Below are 13,571 nucleotides of genomic sequence, written 5' to 3'. Positions count from 1 at the left end.
GTATAAAGATCAAAGCCCCAAGTTCTTAAAGGAAGAGCCTCGCATTTCGTATAATTTTCCAATGTTTTCCCAGCAAATATCAGCGCGGGGATTCACATAATACTACAAGAGTCGTTGTGTTCGTAACGCTCCTCAAGAAAAACTGAAAAAAATGTAAGAAAAGACTCGGTTTTTGTCGGTATAATCATAATATGTGGAAAGTCGTCATGTCTGAGAATGAGATTATTATTTTCCCCCTAGACTAAATACGAGTTTTTCTTCTTCGCTCTTGGAATCAATCCATGAGCCTTGGGCTGCTTTTAAGTATAATCTCTTTTAATGCCAAACCGAAATGAAATTTTCAGATCCCATTTTCATTTTATTTTATTTTTGCTCCTTGTAGCATCCTTTAAAAGTATGTCTGAATCGAATCACCTCGCAGATCACAGATGTATCCTAAAAGCGTCGACCTCAATCTTCAGATCTCCCTTTTTTTATTCCTTCCCCTCTCATTGATCCTAATTAAAGAGGAAAAGTGTTCCGGCATCGCGTTATTATGTTTTTTTTTTGCCTAGACGGAATCTCGTGTCTTTCTTCTTTATGTAATATTTTTTCCCCCTATTTTTCCTTGCTATATTCCTTTTCCTTCCTATTCGGCTTTGACTTGTAGACGGAGGAGCGAAGGATTGGGTTTTGGGGATAGGGAGTTGACCCGAATGGTGTTTGGGTCCTTTGCGGCGTCCGAGTAAATCCCCTTTTTCGATAATGATCTTTTCTTTTCAGTTGTCTAAATCGAGCCGATCTGATCCGTGTGTATGACGGCAAGTCATCGGCTGATCCTGCTATCAGAGTCCTTTGCAACGAAGGGACTGAACTGGAAATCCTGTCCACAGGATCCGATCTCTTTATAGAGTTCGTGGCTAATTCCGATTGGCCCGGCCAGGGTTTCAAAGCCACCTTCCAATTCCAACCAATAGAGGAAACCAACATAGGTAAATATCTTTACAATACTGTGAGTACACTGATGCTAAGCCCGCTACTAAAGAAGCGAACTGAAATACTACAGATTATCCTTAATAATAGAATTTCTTTTTCATTCGAAGTAAACAACTGCTTTATCGGCGATCGAAACAATAAAATAAATGATTTCCTGTTACAATTTCTTTATTTCATATTAGAGATTGAGCTGGAATAACATTTTGTTCACATTGTATTTCAGAATCGATTGAAAATATCTATAAAATATGTTTTTGATTAAATATAAATTTCGATTATCATATGTATTTTTACATGTAAAATAAGAAATTTCGGCCACAAAGCCCAACTGGAAAATTATAAATAAACATGAAGACATTTCATATTTTGTAAAATGATTATTATCAAAATTTCTAGCAAATGAAATTGATGACAAAATATTACATATAAACTTGAATTATATAAACATGCGAATTGTTATTTATTTTAGTAATTGTTATATGTAGCCAAATATTATGACTATACAGCAATACCTCGCATAATCCGGCCTTGATTAGTCACTTTTCCCTTTATACAATTAAATCTCTTTTTGTGGAATTTATTTTTAAACTCCTTGATTAGTCTGGTTTTATCAGCCCGGAGTATTGTCAGAACAGATTACCCACACTAAACGAGGTATTTATGTATAATTTATTCATAATCGAAAGTCAAAAAAGTCAAAAATAAAATCATAATTTTCTTTATCATATATTTGTTGTCTCTTTCATAAAACATTCAATAATAAATTTGAAGTATCTGAAAATTTAAATTGTTTTTAAATTAGTTCTCAAAAAAAAACATTTTAACACTAAATATATTTAATTCATTTGTTAGAATAAAAAGATGTTACTTCTTGATATATGTTCACATCAAAATCCACTAGATTTATTGTTTATTTCATGAAATTATAAAATATTTTTTAATACTAGTTTTATTATCATGTGAATTCATTAATGCATCCATAATATCTTCAGAGACAATTTCCAAATATTGTTTTAATTCAAGACCAAACGTATCAAACGTCTTATTATAATTTGTATAATGAAGCTTATGTTTTGATACCATAATAGCCAATCATACGAACTCAAATTATGAATTCTATTAATGCATGAATAATTTCTAAGGCAAAAAGACTTTGGTAAATAGTTTTTGATTGATACATTTAATTAATTATTTAATTAAGAATTAAATTATTTGTTGATGCTGCAACTCTTTGGTAATTCAAATAATAACTGCAACGGAGGATGTAAATCATTATTATACAGAATTATGTAAAATAACATATAATTACATTTACTGCTATATGACTGAATCAAATATATTTTCCATATATTAATATGTATTATTCAATTACGAAATTGTACACAGACAATGTAATTTATAATTATCCAAATACAATTTTTAAGCTGTATTATGTATCAAGCTAATAATAATGTTAAATAAATAATATTTTCATAAAATTATATAAAAAAAAATTCAAGTATGAAATTCAATTGAGGTATTTATTGTTTCTTTTTATATAGTATACATAGATAATATATATTGTTGTTGGGAATTCCAGAATTTGCATCAAAAACGAAAAAAAAAATATATATAAAAAGTAACGTCTCAATCCTGCAAAGGTTCATTAAATCAGGGCATTATGCAAATGTGAAGGGTGGTGGTAATCCCGGCTCGAGAGTGGAAGAAAGGAATTAACACGATGGCTATTAGTAAAAGGACGCGATAAAAATCGCATGCCGTGCGACGGTGAGGGGTGAGGCCTGAAGGGGCGAGGCATGCAAATGAGTTGTACCGGAATGGGAATAACTCGATAAATCACTTAATTAAAGTTATATATATTTTATTTTTGTGTGGCACAGATATCGCCACAATAGAAAATTCAAATTTATTAGCTGTGCCAAGGAACGAAAACTTTATAAACAATTATGGGCTTTTTTCGGGGGGGGGGTGCGAAGGAGTTGTAGAGAACTTTTCGACCTTTCACCAAGCAGTTTTGCCGCATTGAAAGTGAAACAAAACCCCCGGACTTTCTATTTTCCGCCCGAAACAATTGGAAACTTGCCTTCTCTACATTTTCCACCGTCCATTATATTTTTTTTTGTTAGTTGTTTCTAAGTATAAAAAAGATGCTCATAAATCTTAACTGCTGAAAACTTTAAAAGTTTTAGGTGAAGCTGCTATTTATGGTTAAGTGGTACTTGCTAATTCTTGATTTCCTTAAGAAATATACAATATTATGCAAGTAACAACATAACAAATATAGATTGTTGAATTTGTTTTAATAGACTTGCAATATTGAGAATCTTAAAATTGAGACCTGACTTTTTCTTAAGTGATAAACATATTTTCTTTTCTCAGCATATAATATATAAAAAAAGTTCTCGAAGTTCTATATTTTTTCATTTAACAAAAATCAAAGAAATATTAAAACATTATTTAGATATAAATTGATCTGTCTCCATAAACTTAATGCTGAGAAAAATGGGTCTATATCGAAATCCCTACTGTATCAAAATACCGACAGTATCTTTTTATTATTGGGTTGGTGCATAATTATCAGGCGTTTTTTTAATCAATGTTTACTATCAAAAATAAACATAAAAAATCTACAATGACATATTCCAAACAGTAGTTACCATATACTACATTTTTATAATCTGAAAGAAAATAACATTTTTATTAAGAAATTTTATTAAGTAAACAAAACAGCAATTATTTTTTTTGTAACGTTTATTTTATTCGCAACCTGCCAATTTTTGGCATTAAGTAGAATATCTTTGGGCAGTGGACAAAAAAAAGAGAATAAAAACAAACCAACAAAATAAAATAGGCGGTGAGCGGAATGATCTCCCATCGGAAACCTTCCAACTACATAAAATTAACTAAATAATAATTTGGCTAATGCAACTTGTTTATCCGTGATTCCCGGTACTATCAACGGCGGCGGGTTAGGTTCTTTTTGTTGTTGTTTTCATTGCTGAAAACCTGGCATCCATTTTTTGTCAAAATCATAGGTCTGTTCGTCTCTGTCTTCTATTTTCTGTTTTCTCAACATCTCTCTCGCTCCCATTGTCTGTGAAATTTTGAATGTTTGAATCGCGTTGAAATTGCAGTCTAATCTCGTATCACATGCACTGGAGATAACTGGATTGTTTTTGCTAATGGTTTTTGATCTTTCTCTTTTTCTCTTCGCCGGCTGATAACTCGACTCACCGGCCGAGTGTTGTGATGAAATAACGTCGCTATCCATAACAGGGCGACACCCCTATTAGGGCATAGCCCACTGATGTCTTCCTACCCTTATTTCGATTCTTTTTTTTTGCAAAATATAACAATTTAACATTCCAAACACTACACTGCTTGGAACGATTCAAAATACGTCCGCTCTCGTTCGAGTGTGCGACGCGACTAGCAATTTCTAGTAAGGAGATTTCTATGTAATTATGTATTTCTTTATACAATAATACGTATAGACTAAAAGACTTCGAAAATACATAGTTTGTTTGTTTTTATCAATTAACAATAAAAATTATAATAGTAATAGATAGACACCACAAACCCTCATTTTTAAATTCATTTATTTTACGTCATTATCAAATAATAAAAAACACTGTCGGGATTTTGATACAGTCAGGATTATAGTTGCCGGTTCTCGATTGCAAACGATATAATATCAAGACCATACATTTTGCGGTTCCGCCAATAAAGCGGACTCCCTGAAACCAGACCACTCGAGGAACTCAAATTTACATAAAAATAAATTACATAAAAAGAGTCTTGATTTCATTTTCATTAAATATTATTATGATCTATTATTCTATTTATTATAATAAACGCATTAAACAAAGAATAGATTATTAATACTATGTTTTACTTATTGTAATGTCTCATTTTTAAAGTGGAAATTGGCCTATAAACACAATGCAAGTATTTTATGTGTACCTATTAATTAGAATTTTTCATTGAAATTACGGTTTAAGTATATTTACATATAATACAATTACATAATATTTGGTACAAAAGTTTTACTATATTTGTAATAAAAAAAACTGCTTGAATTCCAGGAATTAAATACATACAAAAAAAACAATAATATAAAAAGTTTTACTAATAAAAACTGTTGAACAAAATATAAAATTATGTCTGTTTAAAAACAATGAGGATTTTTTAAATATTACAGTACTTAAATTAAAAAGTCTTTGAAATTAATTTAAAATTTGGCTTAAATTAGATTATACAAACTGAAATAAATGGATTGAAATCAATAATTTATTCCACATAGCGAAAATCATGGAAATAGTTGTAATTTCACTATTAATCTAATACTAATTATTGTTACATAAACATTTTATAATTAATATTGATATATGATAATTGATTTATTCATATATGTTGATTGTGATGGGCCAAACAATATATTGATTTAGATATTTGCAATTCTAATGTATAATCAATTCATTAAATAAATATATCTAATTTAAAAATATAGCCTAAAGCAATAGAAATATGAAAACAAATTAAATCCTTATTTTTTATTTGTCAAAAAATATTCTACCTTTTAATTGTTAATTTTTGGTCTAACAATGTGTATAAATTTAATATTTACATCAATTATTTTATGAAATTATTGCTAAGAAATACATATTTATCAACAACCAAAAAGATACGATTTTAAACATAAATAATCGAATAATTTAAATTATACAATAAACAAGAAGCTCTTTGAATGATTAATTGCGTCACTTTTCGTTATGAAATCATTGGCTCTATCTCCATAAACATTTATTTAATCTTAAAATAGATATATAATTAAACTACACGTATTCCGTCTAAAGTATGTTGTTAATTTGATGTACTTATATACTTCAAACTTATTCATCTCATGGGAATAGAAGTTAAGATTATTAAAAAATTAGAATTTCAAATTATATTATGTATATATTAAGTTTTGATCATCCAATGATTGCATTTAAATTATTGAGAAGCATCTTCGCCTTGGATGAAGAAGCGAAACTTATTAAAAAAGTAATTAAAACTTGGACGACGAATGTCGGCGATATTTAAATATCTCAAATTGCCATGTAAAACAGCGAGAATTTTGTTTCATTGGTAATTAAACTTTTTAAATTGGAAATAATTCCTTAATAACCTTATGGGTAGAAATGAGCGTTTGAACGGTGAAAGTACCGAAGCTTTGAGTTAGAGTATACGCTGGTAGATGGCGTCACTTGTGTTTAGGGGAAAATCGATTTTCCCGGCAGTTTTCCTTGAGCCGTGTTTCCACGTTCTACGTTTAATGTACAGATGGCGCATGTTGTTCAATAGAAATGAAAATTTGAATTATTTTATAATACAAATAAAAAATTATTAAAATAATAGAATACTTTCTACAAAATTAATTTGTTTAGCAAAGACATAATACTATGGACAAATTTGTAATAAAAGAAAAGTTTCATTAAATTATCAGTCAATCTTTTACCTAAATCTAGATTATTTTCACTAAAAACAAGTAAAACTTTTTTATTGTCATTTAACATTTTTTTCTGCAGGAATTTCCATAAAAAAGAAGATATATACTTAGGATAGAGATGATAATAGAACTTATATAATTATGAGCTTTGATCTCTTAAAGAGATTAAATATGAACGTCGAAGAGTACAATTTCATAATATAGCCCTAAAGTATAACGTTATAAAAAATGTAAGGATATTGCTCGTAATTAATGGGATTATCTTTGTTCTTGTCTGATAAATTAGCTGTAATATACGAAAATTATAATTTTAATATAAACCTAACCATTTTTTGTCTGCTGCGGTAAAGACGGTTCTGCTAATTACTTTGCAAACTTTCTAAATCGCTTCGACCACAAACGTTAATTCTTAATAATCGACGACTTTGTGCGGATTAAACGCATTATGTATCAAGAGTATTACTTTTAATTTAATTTCTAATTAAAATATTTCAATTTGAGGTACAAAAATCTATGAATATTTGCAATAATAATATTGTCAGAAGCGTAAAATATTGATTATTAATATGAATGAATTGAGATATTTAGCATGGAAACTAATTGGAGAGAATCAAATGAATGGGTCTACTAAGAATACTAATTGTCAATTTGAAACTATGTCAGTTTCTAGGGATTTTGGTTTTCGGTAATAAGCTTAGCGAAATTACAAGTGACACGGGTATTGACTTTGAATATGGGGATTAATGTGCCATTACTAATGCAACAGTAATCCCACCAATAATCAATAATTCTTATTGCACTTGCACTTGTTGCATCCCTAATGGACTAATTCACTTGGGAACTGTTACAGTTGTTGGCTTTGAAGCTATTGTTCTTTTATTTATTTATTCCTACTCATATAAAACTTATTAGCATTGATCTAAAAGAAAGTATAGAATTTGTTTAATTTAAAATATTCTTTCTTTCTCTTGTTGTGCATAGAAAATAGGACTACATCAAAGGTCATTTAATCAATACTGTCATATAAACTATATTTTCTATAAGTATAAGTATCACAAGTCTACCCAGTAGTTAAGGTTGTCGAGGACAGAACGGTTTGAAAAAAAAGTCGGTATGTGACTATGCACTAGATTTTATTTCTTTCTCATTAGTTTACAAACAAATGTCCTGAAAATAAATTTCGAGGATATCAAATAATGCATACACAACAACTTTTTCAGTATTTCATGTATATATTGAATATTATTGATTTTAATTTGAAATTATGCAGGCAACGAAGAAACCATTCGTGAAATTAGCAATTTTCATATGATATTGCTTGCTCTAACATATATACAGACTCGGCTCGCTCGCAAACTTTGAACCGCTTGTATAAATCGATTAGTTCCTCGAATTGCTGAGTGTAATAACTTTATACGATTTACCAGAACATATTGGAACGTCCTTCCTGGATCCAATTCAGCATTGGTCCTCCTGCTGGAGAGGATTTTACGAAATAAAATAAATTTTCGTTCAAAGAAAACATAGTTAGGACTTGAGATTTGAAATCTACCTATTTCTAAACTATTGATTTGAAATAAAGCACGACAAAAAAAATAAATACATGAAGATAACATAGAAAGTATAAAAACGTTCTGATATTATGCATGACTTTCACTACATCATCTAAATAAATATAGTCTATACTTTTTTTTACAATTTAAATAAGATACTGCAATACCTCGCATAATTCTAAACACTATACAAGCTAAATGTTTTCAGACGATTAGTTATCAAAATATCTTTCGCTGAAATCATCAGGGTATTTCAGAAGGTATAATGAAATGTTAAGATCTTTGTATTGTAATACCTCACTCTGTGTAGCTTCGATCAGTCCGGATTTACTGTGGTCCTGTTTCAAAACAAACTAAACTTTAATTAATTAAAATTAAAATAAATGAAAAAAATGTACACAATATTATTCTTTTATTCATGGTATTTTTTCACTTGTATTGTCAAGTCTCTTTTTATGCGGATTATATATGTATATTGTTCCTCAATTAAGTTTCCAACAGTTCGGATTATTGATGGAACCAATCACCAGTATAGTATGTGAAGTATTCAAAATATATAGAAACGCAACGAGCGGAATGATGTATACATGCAACTGTGTAGTATATCGTCAGAAAAGCTATATGGGATAATCTATTTTGTTGATCGATTTTCCAAAATTATTATGAGCCAAGAGCAGATGTTTAGTATGAAGGAAGTGAAGTATGAAATACTACTATTTGCAAAGATAAAACATCTAAATTTTATCCACACTTTGATGATGACCATCGTTTATATATTTCTTCACAGTGAAATGAATTAACTGAAGAATTTACATTATTTTGTTCATTTGATACCAATTTTTTTAATAGCCATCATCATGGTATATCAATTAACTCATATTTATAGAGTCTCCTCCTGATACTTGTTACTTTTCAAGATGCAAATATATACAAGGTACACCCTGAACTGCATTTTGATGGTTACCATGACTGTAAATGAGAGGTGCAGAATTCATATACTTTCAATGAATGCGTGATGCATTGCGGCACATCGGACGGTCATCATCAAGAACACAATTGTGTTCAAGAGAACGAAAGTAGAACTGTTGTCCCCAGGTGTACCTTGTATATGTTGGGGTACAGTACAAATAAACATCACACATCTTTGTGTTGTCTACACGTATTATGACGTTTTCTAACTGTGCGTTCTGGTTGTAAATCACCTGTTCTTGGCTGTGTTTTATAAAATAAACTATTTGCTATTCATTATTAATCAACATTTTAACCAAATTAATCGACTATCCTCAAGGGTGTTGTTTATGCGCCTCCTCGACTAAAAACACAAAAAAGTTATGCATGACAGAAATAATATTTATTTATTGATCACCGATATTTCTCCTAGTAGTGACAACATTTGAACTAGCACTTCAAAATATTATTTCTTTTATAAAGTCAAATTTCTTTTTGTGAAGTTTTAAAGTTATGCCGGATTATCACATTATCACATAAAACACTACTTATAAGTAATAAAGAACTATTATACGGCGCCCGGAATTTGAATGTCATATTATTTCGGATTGCATTTACAAAACGCGACTACATTAGACGTAATAAACCGTGAAGATTCCAACATGTAATTACCATTGTTACACTTATCCTGCTGTCATGTGGCGTGCTAAATAATCAGGATTAAACTCTAGCCTGGACGGAGCTTAAATATTATGGTTTCACTCCATGTCTTCCGTACTTGTATTTTTATTTATTTCAGTTCGCAAACTTTTCTCGTCTTGTAGTTTGCAATGAGAATTTAAATTGTTGTAAATAGAGCTTATTTTTATCCTTAGACAAGAAGTTACTTAAAATAACACATAATTATGTTTTTGTTTTAAATTATATTTATATGTATTTAAATTTGTTGTATTCAAACCCTTTACAGTGTTATATATAATCATTTTTAAATCACAAATTACAATTTTTTTTTATTAAAAAAATCATATAAAAGATTAAAACTATTTTTTTTTAATTTACAAAATTAATTATTTTATTTTTACCTTGCATATTCATCAATAACGTAATGAAACTTCAGCAATCAAATTAATAGCGCATAGAGGAATGTTTAATACTTTGATGTGTGTTGCAACTTCTATTTGGTATTTCATATATACTAAAACTACATCAAAGTGAAAATACAGTAATTGAAATTGAAACTTAAATACCGAAACTATTTATGAGAACGATAAATAATTGGACACATCAATAATTAATTTATATTTCATATCCTATAAGCAGCGGTCAAATCAAACAATTATTAATAAAATAAATTATTAATTAAATTTTCAAATAACATAATAATTTTAGTTCAATTGCATTCAAATATTTGTAAGTGTAATATATAAAAACTTTCATATTTTAATAGATTCTTTATTGTAAATTTCTGAAATATATATATTTTAATGCTATTAGAAAATCTAGATTTTTTAACTATATTAAAATTAAATATCAAATAATTATCAAAAATATATTTTTATTTAATTAAACTAAGAAATAAATTAGATTTATTTATAATTAAAAAGTGAAATCTAAATTTTGATTATACCCATATGACAAATGAATGAGTACAAAAATGCAATAAATTACATTAACTATAATAAAAAAAGGATGATATTTCACAATTAATTATTCATAGTATTTTATCTGCAAATGCTTTTTTATTTATATCTTTATAATTTGCTGATGAATATCTTAATTATATTTATCTTAATGATGAATATATATAAATATATATAATTATATTAATTTTAATATATTTCATTTTTGATTTTTAATTATTAACTACAAATTTCCTTAACAAATCACATTTTGAGACTTGTCATATAGAAATCATTAATATTTGATTTAGTAATTATTTTATTCCAAGAATTAAAAGAAAATGTTCTTGTATTTTTTTTAAACATAAATCAATTGCAATACATATTTGATTTATGAAATTGTTTCCCAACCATATAAGTTCGAATGATTGGTAAGAAATCAGGAAGTTATTTACTTTAAGGTGTCACTAATACTTTAATTCCTAGAGAATTTGGGGTGCTTTTCATATCTGTTTTAATATAGCTCACTTAACATATAGACTATTAACTTAACATACATTTTCATTTATTTATATTTTTGCATTATTTTGTCAATCCATTTCATATATACAAACTAAGTTTGCGTTGATTTAAATTCACGCTTTTTGGAGATGGTATAGTAGTTCCATAATAAGTGATACTGTTGTTTATTTTTTTAATATATTAAAAAATATTAATATTGGATTGTAAAAAAAACTATATGATGATATAAAATTATAGTTATATAAGATTAGCTTTTTTAAGCAAAGAAAAATTTTATTAAATAACCTGTCAACTTATTATACATACAAAGTAAAATCACATTTAAAATATGAGTTTATTTCTTTCATTTTACACAGTATTTTAAACATCTGAACATCTTTAAATTTGTCTTTATTGAAAATAAAGTTTTCTAAATCTCTAAAACATCATTTTTTTCATTAAATAAATGTATGTTAAATGTGTGGGCTTCTTTATATCGAAGCATTGTTATCAGAGGTAACATCAACATAGGAACGACTGCATATTTGTAATAAGTGACGATGGATGATAATAAAACAAATTTTCGGAAAGCTGCCTTCAATAAAATTACATATTTGTAATAAAATTGTTTCGCGTTAGACGCGATCATCAATCTCCCAAGACAGATTTTCTTGCATGCGTGAGGTTATTAAATTCGTATTGTGCATAACGTCTTCGTATGATTTAATATCGCGTACCAGAGAGAGAGAGAAAAAAAATGTAATAAAACTGTCGGTGTGTTGCGCGAAAGCTGAAGTGAAATTAGTCAATCAAAAGTTGTTCGAAGAACCATTAAAACGCTGAAGAATAGGAGGTTGGGCGCGCACGGAATAAATTGCATGTTAATGGAAGCGTGTAATTTAATAGTGAAACAAAACAATTAAGGCAAGAGAGCGTTAGAAAAAGGGACAACTAAGAAATTAATTAAAGTTTCATAAGATAAGTACCTGGATCGAGGATCTCGGATTTTGGAGCACATCCAAATGGAAAACTCTGGTCCGCATTTATTTTGTGTGTGTGTGTCTATTGCCTTCATCTCTTACTCCTCCGCTCTTTTATTTTAGGGTCCGGTTTTACCTAAATAGAATCGCCTTTATCTCAACATAATAAACCCCCTAGCACTTTTCTCTCGTGTTTTGTTGCAGAAACTGATCGAACGAAAAATTCCGGCAGTTATTCTTATCCCACGGTAATCGGTCCCAGCGTCAGCGAAACGAGTGAGTAATATAAATGCAAACCAAAAAGAAATAAAAATAAATGAAAAAAAAACTAATAGAAGATAGAAAAGAAATAACTCACTTAGATGAGAGTTTATAAAATATGAAAGGGAGATTGTTTTGTTTGTTCTTTTTTCTTGATGAATCGAAGCAGATATTTATGTCTAGTTTTGCAGCTATTTCGGCCACTGTCGAACCGACGACCACGCAACAAACGTTTCGATCTGTTGTCAAGGTCTGCAAAGGCAAGTTTGGCATTAATAGTTTACTGGTATTCCTCGTATAACACGATATTTACGTACTTGAAACCCTGTAACTTTTGGGGTAAATTTGAAAGTAAAATAAGAAATAGTAATATTATAAAACTCTAATTTACTGTATTTCTCCCAAGTATAAGTAATAACATTTTTCGAAAATTATATTAAATCATTTTAGATTTTCTGATCAACACTAACTTCATTGTGATAAAAAATTACCTAAAAATGTTACAATTTAATTATTTTTTACCCTATAATATGTCAAAAATATAATAACTTACAACTAAAATATTAGTTTCATAAAGGCTATATATTTAACAGATCATTTTAAATGACTATAAGATAATATGCAAATTTAAAATCGTGTTATATGAGTTATACCTGTATATGCCTTTAGCGATAGATTCCCGAATCCATCCAATCGGATGTCTCAATTCCTTCTAGAAGGAAATAGAAAACTCCCGAATGCAACACCTAATTTTACGGTTTGGTAATTTCACGGCGGTAATGAATTAATTCAATTTTCGTGGCGTAATGATATATCGCACTTACGGTGAATTATTAAATTGAAATTTATCGCTGGAAATTTATAAATGGGCTACGGGTCGTTGGGTCCGGTTCCTTCCTGTTTTAATGTCGTTAACAACTTAGTACACTTCTGATTTTGATAAATACATCGAGGCCAAATAACCGTTATTATTTATTGCAGAATTGTTGTCTTTCTATATCTGTTGTAATTAATGAACATGGGATGACACTACTTGGAATGAAAGTAAAAACAAATCTTTATTGAATGAGTAATTGAGTTTAGTTTGTAGCATTTACTTGAAAAGTGGTATTAATGATTCAAATATATTTATTCAATTTATTTTACAACAATTTATAATAAAAAAAAATTGTTGTAAAGAGACTAACTGAAAAACTATATTATTTACAATAAAATTAGTAAATATAGTATAATTTAATATCTA

The 13,571-nt window shown here is 28.6% G+C and overlaps 1 long non-coding RNA gene across 1 annotated transcript; it reads left to right on the top strand.

The window, feature by feature from the left end:
• Positions 1-766: 766 nt before the first annotated feature.
• On the top strand, positions 767-12,589 carry LOC108564005. The gene is made up of 3 exons (XR_001891117.1): positions 767-971; positions 12,272-12,343; positions 12,520-12,589. It is a non-coding gene; the product is annotated as an uncharacterized LOC108564005 (long non-coding RNA).
• Positions 12,590-13,571: the final 982 nt, after the last annotated feature.

The sequence above is a fragment of the Nicrophorus vespilloides genome, unplaced genomic scaffold (genome assembly GCF_001412225.1).
Source record: "Nicrophorus vespilloides isolate i.1.1-1 unplaced genomic scaffold, Nicve_v1.0, whole genome shotgun sequence".
NCBI lineage: Eukaryota > Metazoa > Arthropoda > Insecta > Coleoptera > Silphidae > Nicrophorus > Nicrophorus vespilloides.
The sequence above is the reverse complement of the archived record's forward strand: the minus strand, read 5'-3'. Positions and strand labels throughout refer to the sequence as shown.